The sequence below is a fragment of the Contarinia nasturtii genome, unplaced genomic scaffold (assembly GCF_009176525.2).
Source record: "Contarinia nasturtii isolate CC-2019 unplaced genomic scaffold, AAFC_CNas_1.1 Cnas_scaffold_1699, whole genome shotgun sequence".
Classification (NCBI taxonomy): domain Eukaryota; kingdom Metazoa; phylum Arthropoda; class Insecta; order Diptera; family Cecidomyiidae; genus Contarinia; species Contarinia nasturtii.
Window position 1 is genome coordinate 2,853,043 of NW_022199032.1, and position 12,080 is coordinate 2,865,122.

A 12,080-nucleotide genomic window follows, 5' to 3' on the forward strand; every position below is an offset into this window, starting at 1 on the left:
CTATCCATCCAGTTTGATTGTATTCTAATTTCGAACATAAACGTAAGTGAAACAAAAAAAGTTATATTGTTCTATCGAAAGCAAATAAAATGTTATTCATTTATTTCTTTAAACGATAAATGTACACCAATCACCGCATATAATTTGACCATCGTCTGTAATGTTTTTGTCATTTTTTTGAAAATGATCGATGTCTTTATCGAGTTGGTCGCTTGCCAGTTGTCTATATTTATTCCAAAAGACGTTGTTATGTTATATATATATTAGGATGGATGAGGTTTTCGAAAAAATGTAAGTATAAAAGCCTACAGCTCAGTATGAGTATGGGTTTTTTTTTTTCAAAATGATGCACAAAGAAATATATGGATTCTGAACAGCTTCACAAAGCATCCTTTGAAATGTTTGAAACAATTTTAATGTCATGGGATTTTTAGTGAACAAGTCTCTATTCTAAGAGTCAAATAAAATGGTTAACCTTTACCGATAAAAAAACCGAAATTTACTGATAACAGCATTGACATTTATCTTAAGCAAAGCAATATTTTCGCAGCTCTAATTCACAGGCTCTATTTGGGTACAATGCAATTTTCTGATAAAATTCCGAACGAAATGTTCTGAATATAGAACAATAGCAGGTCTATTGCTTGAATTTTATCATAAATTCGCAAATAGCGCCTGTGATCAGTCAACTCCCTGATTAACAGTTTGACAAACAAAATATTCTACACTTACCTACACGTTCTCTACACTCAATTGAAACGATAAATTTTGAAAAATGTTATGAGTACCCAGCCCAAAAAAGCAAGGAAAATTGGAATACATAATTCATTGTAGACAATTGTTACGACAAAAAAAAATCACAAATTCAATACTACAGAAAAACTGAAATGAATGAAAAGGCCGCAAAATTAATATATCATTAGTAATTATTATTAGTAGTAAATACTGATCCATTCCAAATTCACATTATAAATATATTACAATAAGTGTAGTATTTACCATCTGAAAGATACATACATTAGACTTTATTTTGTTGTTGTTGCTGTAAGTTGGGATTAATACGGTCTTAAACAATTGTTTGTTGTCTCCATCATTTTGTGTTGTTCCAATCAAATGAATGCATTCGATTGATGTTCTTTTTTATATCATCATAATTCATTTGATTATTTCCCTCTATCTCTATCTCTCTTTCTCTCGCTCTCTTTCACTTTATGTTTTCTATGTAAATGCCATTTTATTTTTATGCCTACAGTTAAGTCTTTATTTTTAAATGATTTAGCATTGTTTTTTTTTTGGATTTTCAGAAAAAAATATTCTCATAGTTCTTGGTGAATAATTTTGCGAAAGTTTCATCTTAAGATTGTATATATGTATATAAATATTTTGTTTCAATGTATGCGCAATGTTAGTTGGTTTTTTTAAGTTTTCTTTTTAATTTTTATATTTCAGAATAAGGATCTCAGTAGTGAAATGAAGCACTACCGTTGACGAAGCGAGCTCATAATAAAAATCAAATTAATTATCTCAGTTTACCGCGTTGATTTCAATTTGTGGGTTCAATGCTTGCACAAAGATACGATTTTGTTCAGTTGCAACAAAGCGATGATACAGTTTCTTTTAAATACGATTGTTGTTTTATATTCTTTGCTATAATACAATACAAAAACGAAGGAAAAAGAAGAACATATTGAATACTTGTTTTGTGTGGGCGTGTGTGTATATATATATGTATGTTGGAAAAACAATGGCCTAAAATTCGAAGTACCACACATTCAAATGCAAATTAACGTGCATTTGTTTAATAATGAATTTGTAAGGTAATCAATCTGAGACACGGCGCAGATAGTCTCCAATGAACACGTAATATTTTATTTACTCCTATCATTTGATTTTTTTTTGTTGTGGGTGTTCATTCTTAATTCATTTACAATTTTTAATGCACATTTATTTCATGTTGTTAATAGCTAAAAAAATGCAATTTTCAAAATGTTTGCACCGACGACGATATTTACCTATTTTCTTTTTATATTTGCAGACACCATTTATATTTCATTCGCTTCCATAAGAATCATATGTGTGGAAATAGATAGCCAAAGAATGTTTGTCCAAAAATCCAATTCAACATTTTTAAAAAGTGTATAAAAATATTTTAAATATGATTTTTTCTCATTTTTTTCCTCATTTTTAGAATTGTTTTTTTTTATCATTTTTTTAATCATTTTTTCTCTCTATTCCTTTCCCCGCTGTCATTTTTTTTAAATATACACATTGGCTAAGAATTGTTCAATCCACTTGTGATCAATGTTCATCGGCCCGCTATCCTTTTGAACTAAGAGTGGACTTGCAAAACTGTATGTTCGCTGAGTTAACGGCAATAATCGTATACACTTAACGCGGATAAATGTCTATTAATCTTTGTGTTTTTTTTATCAAAGATATAGTAATTCGCATATGATTTACATATGTTTTTTTTTGTAAATTTTCTATGCTCTTTATTTCTATGTATTATTTCTTTTTGTTATTATTTCAAAAGGATTTTTCATGTGTTTGTGTTTTTGTCTCATAAACACTGGGGGGTTGGGCCCGGCGTGAGTCGGTGGTTATCATGTTTCGTATTTCGCATGAATTTTGAATGGCGTTATAAATATGTCTGTAATTAGGTAATGCAAGTGTTTTGTGTGTGTGGTGTAAGTTCGTTTAAATTTTAATTTAAGTGTATTTCTAGCCAAATAAAGCTTAACCATGTTAACAAATCGAATTGTATACCTGATTCGATTTAGTCATCGGTCACCGTTTTTTTTTTTAATTTTCATCTAAATTTTTTGTTTACCTTAAATTTGTGTTACTATATGGCTTACTTTTCCTGTATGTAACAGCTAATTTAAATGTTTTTATTTTAATGATTAGGACTTTTCTTTTTCTTTTGTGCACTCATCTAAATATATTTTTTATTACCACGATTCAATATATGATTTTATACAAAAAAGTGCCGTGTTAATGTGTGAGATTCCTTAATTACATCAAGACGACAAAAAATACAGATACTCGAAAAATGTGAGTAAAATAAAAACGACTAGATTGTTCGAAAAAGGTGAGAGTGTGTGTGTTTGAAAAAAATAGATTTGATGCACTTTTATGATTGTTGGACATTTAAATACATTTGATAAGTCGAGGCTGATTTTTGTTCGCTTATTTTCATTTCGTATTTCAATGACATTATTCGTATAATTTTCAGTTATTTTGAATTTACTTGATCAGCATGGTGTAAATGAATGTATGTGAGTGTGTATTTGTTGGACCATGTGAATCACATATGTCATTTAATCGAAAGAAAAAAATGTGTGAATAAATCCATTTTTCTCTTTTTTTTGTTTGTTTGTTTTATTTGTCTCTGAGAATATTTAAAAATGCATGGAATATAATTTTGGTCCCAACTCGCGGCATTGTGTTCCACATTACATTGTGTGAAAGTCTAGAAGAGGAAAACGTTTGCTCTACTTTGTAAAAGGAATCTGGATATGCATTTCATGGGATCAGGTGAATCGGTAGATGTGCACTAAATATATTCTTCTATTTTACTTTTTTTCTCTATCTCTCCCCCTCTCTTTCTCTCATATAATTTCATTTTTTCTTTTAAATTTCATTTATTCTTCTTTGATTCATGTTCAAAATTTAGAATACTTCAAGAATCGATAAACGAAGAAAATAATTTTGGCTTTTTGTTTGTGTGTCTTTTCATAAAACAATGTCAACGAACGAACAAATGAACAAAAAAATATCTTCTGCTTTGATCTAAATTAAATATTATTTGAACCATTTGCGGTGGTATTCATTACCTCATGTGTTTAATTTTTTTTTCTTTTTTTAATATTTATTTTGATCTCTTTTGCAGCTTACAATTAGCGGGCTTTGACCCATTTATTTATTTATTTTTTTCATCATCTTTTTTATTTTATTTAAATTTTATCTACAACATTTGAACAGTTTGTCAACATTTAATTTCATTTCATTTTTAAGATAAAAATTTGTATTTTATTATCCCTTTTACAAAAATAAAAACATTTAGACAGAAAATATTTTCGAAGCAGATGGATTTAATAAGATATTAGTAAACGTGTAAAAAAAGATCCTAAGAAGTGTTGTTTTGTCTTTTGTTTGTTGTTCAATTGGGAATGGTCAAGAATGTACGTTTGTGTGTGTGAGTGAATGTATGTGTGTCGATAAATGCGTTTAATTTGTCTCATTTTTGTTTTATATGATTTAATGAATTTTCGTTTTTTGTGTGTGTGTTTCTTTTGTTTGGCACGCAATACTGTGCCATTCCAACATTTTGATCAAACATGTTATCGATCTATATGACATTCTTGCCCGTTATTTCATTTGTCACGTTAAATTTAAAAAAAAAAGAGTGTAAAGATAAATCATTTTGTTGTTGTTGTTGTTCTTTAAGATTTTACGTTTATAGTCTACGACGATGGAATTCAAAAAGAAGACAAGAATTGTATCAAGTTGAAAATATAGTTGAATTTTTTCTCTCCGCAGAAAGAATAAGAATTTTTACCAATTTTCAATTGGAAGGGATTTTAGTTGTTTTTTTAATTTCAATTTATACTTAGTATCGAGGTGCAGCTGAAATGTGCATGATTTTGTGTGAGTGTATGTATGTGGGTTTCAGATGGGCGTCGACGAGAACAACAACAAAAAAAACTGTACGTGTTTTTTTTTAATTTCACTTTCAGTCATGCTGTCGTCTCGTGGAACATTTGAAATGGAAATCAATGAACGTCAACAATATAACAGAATAAACAAAAGAATATTTTCAATTCTTTTATTGGTAAAATAAGTGTCATCAGCAGTTTTTCATCTTCGGCAAGCAAATAAAACGAAATGCCAACAAAAGAAAGTAAACAAAAACCACGCAAGACAATAAAGCGAAAATCAACGATGACATACAAACCGATTTTGGAACGGTTGCATCGATTAAGTCAACATCGACTTGGTTGAGAATACTAGTGGAAAAATACGGAACAGTACTTTCGAACCTATAACACCAGTCATTTCTCTACGAAAAAGACGTGTCTTTGGTAAAACACCCGTCTTTTCAGAAGATTGGCATGAATCTTATGATTTTGAGAAATATTTCGATTTTTTCAGTTGTATGAAGCCCTTTTTTATTTAAAAGCTACGAGTATGATCAAAATAAATGATCGAAATATCGATTTTTGAAGAAAAAAGGCATTTCACACTTGACTGCATTGAAAAACACCGATATTTTTCCAAATTTCCGAGAAGTCTCAACGATGATATCAAGATGTTTCTGAAGCCAGAAATTCGAAAGCACTTTTTTCCTATTTCCACTTTTATTACATCGACCAATAACATTTTCTTTCAAAACATAGCAAGCGCAACATTACGAAAAATACAATTTACACTTTTGCACACAATTTTCCTTCACCCGATCAAGTAAAAGTAATCAACATTAATAAGATTCGATCTAATAACATTTTCCATAATGTTTCGCTTGCTTTGTTCAGAATGCAAAACCACGGTTTGATTTGGGTTTGCTGACGAAAACAAATCGATACATATATGAATGACCAAAAAAAATGGTCAAAAATTTCGAACAAAATTCGCCAGTGCGAAAAGCATACAAAGCATATACAACATCGAAAAAAAAAAAAATAAATATCAAAAACAAAAAAAGTCTCTCGTTCACAAAAAAAAAAATAATGAGCGCATTTTTAGTATTCATTTATTTACATAATTTTTATTTCAATTTCAATGATTATTATCAATAAAACTAAAAGATATAAATGAATTTCCTTGCATTTCTTCTTTCTTTCATCTGTCACTCCCTCTGAATTATTTTTTTTTTCACTTCGCTTGCTATTTTCTTTTATACTCGATTAACTAAACACTGTTACTGGGATAAAAAAGAAATCATATCAATGAATAATAATTAATTAATTAATTTTAACTTTTCAAATGATTTTTCTAGCTTTTAAACATAACTATCTGATTGAATTACTAAACTATACGTTTCAAATGATAATCAGTAATTTATTAGATTATGTAATAGTACGTTTGTTTTGTTTTGTTTTGTTATTTCATTTCATTGAGAGTTTTCCTACACGAATGAATTAATCTTTTATTTTATAACTTCCACGGATTATTATTGTTGTTGTTGCTGTTTTTCTGTTTTCTTTACAAAAAAAAATGGGTCGTCGTCACAATGGAAAATGGGCGTTTTGCAATTTCTATACATCCATTCCAATCAAATAAAATGCACATTTCCATCTCTATATCATTTTCATTTGTTTCTTTGTTTGTTTCATATCAATTCAAGAAATTAGTCATTTATGTTCCTCATCTTGAATACAGCAAAAAAAAAGAAGAGAAGAAATTAGAAGAATAAAACGTCTTAAAATACCTTAAAAATGAACATAATCGCACTATTAACCTAACCATTTGTAAATATTTGTGTGTGTATTTTTTTTTGTATAAAAAATGTAATCATCGTGCGCATCAAATCATCTAGAATATAACAATTTTGTTTTTTTTTACTTTTAAATTTTTCTCTCTTTTACACACATTTTGCGCACACGCTTATGACTGTTGTATACGTTCTGGCACAACAGACTTTGTTTTTAATGCATTTTTCTATCTCTCCGTTGCGATTTAATATTTTGTTGTTGTTTTTTGGAAAGTTTTTTTTTATTCTCGTAAAACTATAATTGTTGTAATAAAAACACAATCTTAAGAAATAAAAGTAAATATATAATTATACAAAACTTTAATCGAAATTAAAAAAAAAATATGATACCCATGGGTACACAATGTCGAAAAAGCGTCATATGATTTCTTGTTATAGCTCCTTTAGCTTTTGATCTCTCTTTCTCTCTTTTTATCAACTAATTTTGAAAAGCAGCTGAATTAATATTTCCCTTTGTCTCTGCGTGTTGTTGTTTTTTTCCTTTTCTGATTATAATGATCTTAATTTTCGTTTTGGACTTACATTTTTCTTGAAAAACAAAAGAAAACAATTTAATGAAAAAGAGCATTTATTATCCTGTGTTGTTTGTTAAATCTGGTCATAAATTCTATTTATGTATGCCCGTATAAATGAATGTTTTTACGTTGAACCCGACAAAATGAACGAATCCTGCAGTGATTTGCATTGTATTCAAACCGAATACTGAAATTACCCTTAATCAATTATAATCGAAAATAAATTTGCTCGATTTCCAAACCATTCACAAAATATATGTCTAAACACGGCATTCGGTTCGAAAATCGCAATCTTTATCTTCTATCGTTCGGAATGATTTCTTTGCTAAATCGACTTTTTTTCTATTTCTATTTTTTTAACGAGTTCTCTTTTGGTGTCTAAGTAAAAAACTAAAAAAAAAACATAAAATAACATGACAAAGAAACAGAAAATATAATAGTAATAATAATAATCGTAATATTAAAATGCCAGAGTCGCTTGAGGTAATTACAATTTCTTTTGTGAATGTTTCTTTACCACTGTGTGTATGTGTGTCATTTGTTTCGTTTCTTTTTTTATTATCTCTATTTCGTCATTTCTCTTTCATACTCATCGTTTAATTCAACTTACAATTAACGCTAAAGTAAACAATTAAATATTGTGTTCACACTTTTGCCAAAAGAGAATTCGAGCAGGAAAATATTAAATCGATTCATGCAGTTCAAAAAGTTTTATTAAAGAATGACGATCGTGTGTGTGGTGGTGGTGGTGGTGGTGTTGGATTCTTTTTTGGATGTGAGAGTGTGATTGTGTTCAATTCATGCTATGCCATTGAATGTATGCCAATTTGTCATTAATTCAAAACAGTTTTGCTTCAAAAAACGATTTTTTTTCTTTATTTACACACACACGGAAAAAAATTCAGTTCTTTTTATCGATAAAAGTGATGTTCTTTAACATCTAAATAACAGATCTCAAACCAAAAAGAAATGTCTGTATGTAGAGATACTTTTTTGGTTTGAATGTCCGAATTTTTATTGAAATGTTGAACTTTTTTTCAGTAAAAATCTGAATTTTTTCCATGTATGCATTTTCAGAACGATCTTTATGGCTTGACGATTTCTCTACCTCACTCTTTCTGGCTCCATTTATTTGACTAACTCTCTCTCTCTCTATATCATCAATTTAAAATCAGTCAAACAAAACGACTCATTCTGAAAATAACGTAACAATTTGTCTAATCATTTAATAATTGGGAAAAAACGTTCATGAATGTTTCTCGATTCGTTTTCATCAAAAAATTTAATTTTTTAATTTTTTTGTTAAATGCAATGGTCTTACTAATTTGCGTGTAGAATTGTAAAAAAAGCATATGCCAATTTGATTCATTTTTTTGTGTGTTTCATCCTAAATTTACCTATCGTTTGTGATTTTTCTGTATGTTTTCCTCGTAAAAATATCACATTTCGAATTTGTTAGTTTTTTTTTTGTTTCTCCCTTTGATTTTTTTTTTCTTCTTCTTCTAAAATCTATCACAATTTTGAATTAAGATGCCAATTTTATTTTTAAATTTTCATAAAAATGAAACTCTTTTCTTTATCTAAAAAAATGTATCGAGTGATCATTAAATTCTTTTGTTTCATTCTTTTCTCAACATATTTCATATAGGAAAACACAACAAATGTTTTTTTTCTAAATCAAATTAATAAAATCAGAACACACTGATTAAATCACAATTTTTCCCTTATTTTCATTTAATTCATTACAAATCGATTTCGTCATTTAATTCAATCGAAATAATTTATATTTAATAATTTCATCATTATTTAGGAATTTGAAATTAAACACGAAAAAAAGTAAAGAAAAACATTGCAAATGGAAAATTTGCCGAAGATTTGTTTAAAAAAATACAATGAAAAATATAAAATTCCATCCCATGCAATATTGTGGGATGTGATGAAGAAACAAAAGGACCATTTCCATCCGAATCAATGTAGGCACAAAGCACACGAACAAAATATGTTTTTAAAAAAACGTACGAACGAACGAAAAGAATCAACAATCGCATGGAATTATGCGTCCATTACGGATGTGTATATGTACATTTATTATCAAACTTTGGTCAATATTCATTAATTCATTTGTTTTGGTTGGCGTGCATGCGCCTCGGTTTATGTGTATGTGTATTCTTTTCATTTTTGTTTTTGTTTTTTTATTTGTTGTGAGTGAATGTGGGCTTAGTCTTTTTTTTGTGTATTTATTTAAACACAAATGAAACCTTATTTTTTGTTGTTGTTGTTGTTGTTGTTGTTTTAGCCAAGACAGTAAATAGCAAATGAGTGGTTGTGAAAATTCAGATGATTCCATAGCATCGATAGAGCAATTTTCAATGTTTTGTACGCAGCAATCTCTCATATTTACAATTTAAAACAAAAAAAAAAAAACATTTCGAAATTTCTGAAAGAAAACTTTTGCAATTGTTATAATCAACAACAATATGGAATATTTTGCATACGGTTTTTTTTTATAGATTCGGTGCGTTTAGTTATAGTATAATCTGTAAAATGATTCATGTTCATTCACATGATACGTAGGCTTGTTTTCCATTTGAAATAAAAAATGGTTTTTCCGGGTTCGTGAGTGAATTTCCGTTGCATAGTCGTTAATTTTCCTTTTTTTGAAAAAAATTGAGCCGATTTTTTTTGGCAGAAATAATATTCATTTTGCATGTATTTCGCATAGTTTAAGAATATGTATTCTGAATTAGTAGACGATAAAATGTTTCAAATTTGAAATTGTGTTTGTAAAGCGATTATTTGATCGACTCTTTCGATCTCTGTTTGCAGTTTCACTGATTATTTAAACACAAACATACACATTTTGATCATTCTTGATCGAATTGGAAAAAATTGATCGGCATGGCTGTGTCTGAATGATGAAGTGCTGGCCGAATGAGGGAGGCTTAAATTTTAAAGTGTTCATCGTAAATTTATCTAAGGCAATTTATCTTTATGTTTTTTTTTCGAACTTCGGCCAAAGATGTTGAATGTTTCATTCGTTCAGAACTGCACACACCAAAATGCAAAAGAAATAAATTCGATTTAAGCTAAATATTGGAAAATACGTCATGAAATGTCTTGTTGATTCGACAAATAAAAAGGTTATATACACATGGTCACACAGCTAAAAGACTTTACTGATTCAAAATCGAACTGAACGTATGCACGAACAAGTGGCAAATAACCCGTAATAATAATGTTTTTCTTTCTGAATTACGACGAGTACAAAAGATGTGTGAAAGCTCTTTGTCTTTCTCTTTGTATCAAACTGCGTGATAACAGCAAACATGCGTGTCTGGATATTGCATATTTTGCGTACGTATGGGTGATCTTGCTGAATCAGTTGACAAATTGTTTTTGTTCATTTTAAACACATACAAACTATGATAAATTAAACATAACAATGCTTCGGAAAAACCATTTCCTTCACTTGGTCTGTTAAAAAAAAGATTGATTTACGGATCCGTTCTATTGAAACTATTTCCATCTTGTTACGCTATTTATTTAGTATTTGTTTTCTGTATTGCTGATGGTCATAGTGAGAATGTTGTGTTACATTTTCTTCCATTTTCATCATCAGTGATTTGTTTTTTGCAAATGATGTTGCAACTGCGGGTTCCCGTTTCTATTTCGTATGAGTTCACTTAATATTTGTATGTTGAGCTTCCGCTATTCTTTTGTATCAATGTGTATGCGTTTTTTTGCCATTAATATTTATGTATAAACATTTTATCTATCTTAAGAACTAATTTTGTTTGTTTGTTGTTATTGTTGTTTTTAAGCTTTTCATTTTATTTTTTTTGTTGAATTTGTGTGTATAAGTTTAAACTCAAAGGTATTAATGATATTTTGTTTCTATTATTTAATGTTACATATTGATTAAATTTATTACTCTATTAACGCATGCTAGGAAAGGGAGTAAATGCTTAAAAAAATTGCCTGTCAATTGATGTTTTATTTTTTGTTTTGTTCTTTTTAACGGTACTTTCGGGAATAAAATGGAAGGAGAATGGATTCAAAGATGTGCCGCACAAAGTCGGCTTTAATATTTTCCAGCGAGTCTTTTGATTCAATTTGTTTGGATTATGTGTGTGTGTGTGTTGAAAGTCGCTTTTTTAAATATTTACTCCGGCATGTGATACTAGTGTATAACGAAAAAGAAATTATAATTGTAGTCGTAATTATAGCGATAAAAAAATTGAAAAAAGAAAAACGAAGGATAATATTGATGTATATAATATATTGTTGTGTGTGTGTTTATTTTATTCAAAGAGGATGCAATGTCTTGTGAAATGCCAACGAACGGTCCTTTTTTTCAAAGGTCCACTCATATGCAATGCATCCAAAGACGCTTTGCATTCCCTTCGATTTGCTTTATAAAATATTGTACTGTTCCAATATCTCATTCGGTTTGCTTTTATCTTTTGATATAAATATTTCATATTTGGAATATTTGGGTATGTAAATTTTTTTTGATTCACTTTGTGTTAATTTTATTATTTTAAAGATTTTTTTTTGTAAATTTTTCTTTAATATTTTATACTGTACTGTAACTGTTGAACATTACTGAAGAAAAAAAAGAGTTGTGGTAGTGATGGCGGCTGTGTTTGTGTGTGTATGTGTCTGTGTGATGTGGCTATGGCTATTTTAAGTTATTTTTTTATTTATTTTTTTTTTGTTGATTTTCTGCTTATTTTTCTATGTGTGAATATGTCCTGTTTATTGTTATTTTAAGTAGTTGTTTGCTGTAATTAATTTTTCATGAATTTAATCACTAATTAAGTTGTAATATTGTTGAGAACAGTTTAATCTAACTTATTTTGTTGTTGTTGTTTTTTTGCGGTTGTTTTTTTGTTGATTTCCTGTTTTGCATTATAATTAGAATACAAAAAATTGTAATCAAGTGAAAGAAAAAAACAGATGTATCTATTGCTGAATATGTGGTTGGTTAAATGTAACAATCGACTGGCGGCTTTGATTTGTTTTTAGGGGGGTTGTAGTTGTTATTGATATTATTGTTGTTGTTTGATGAT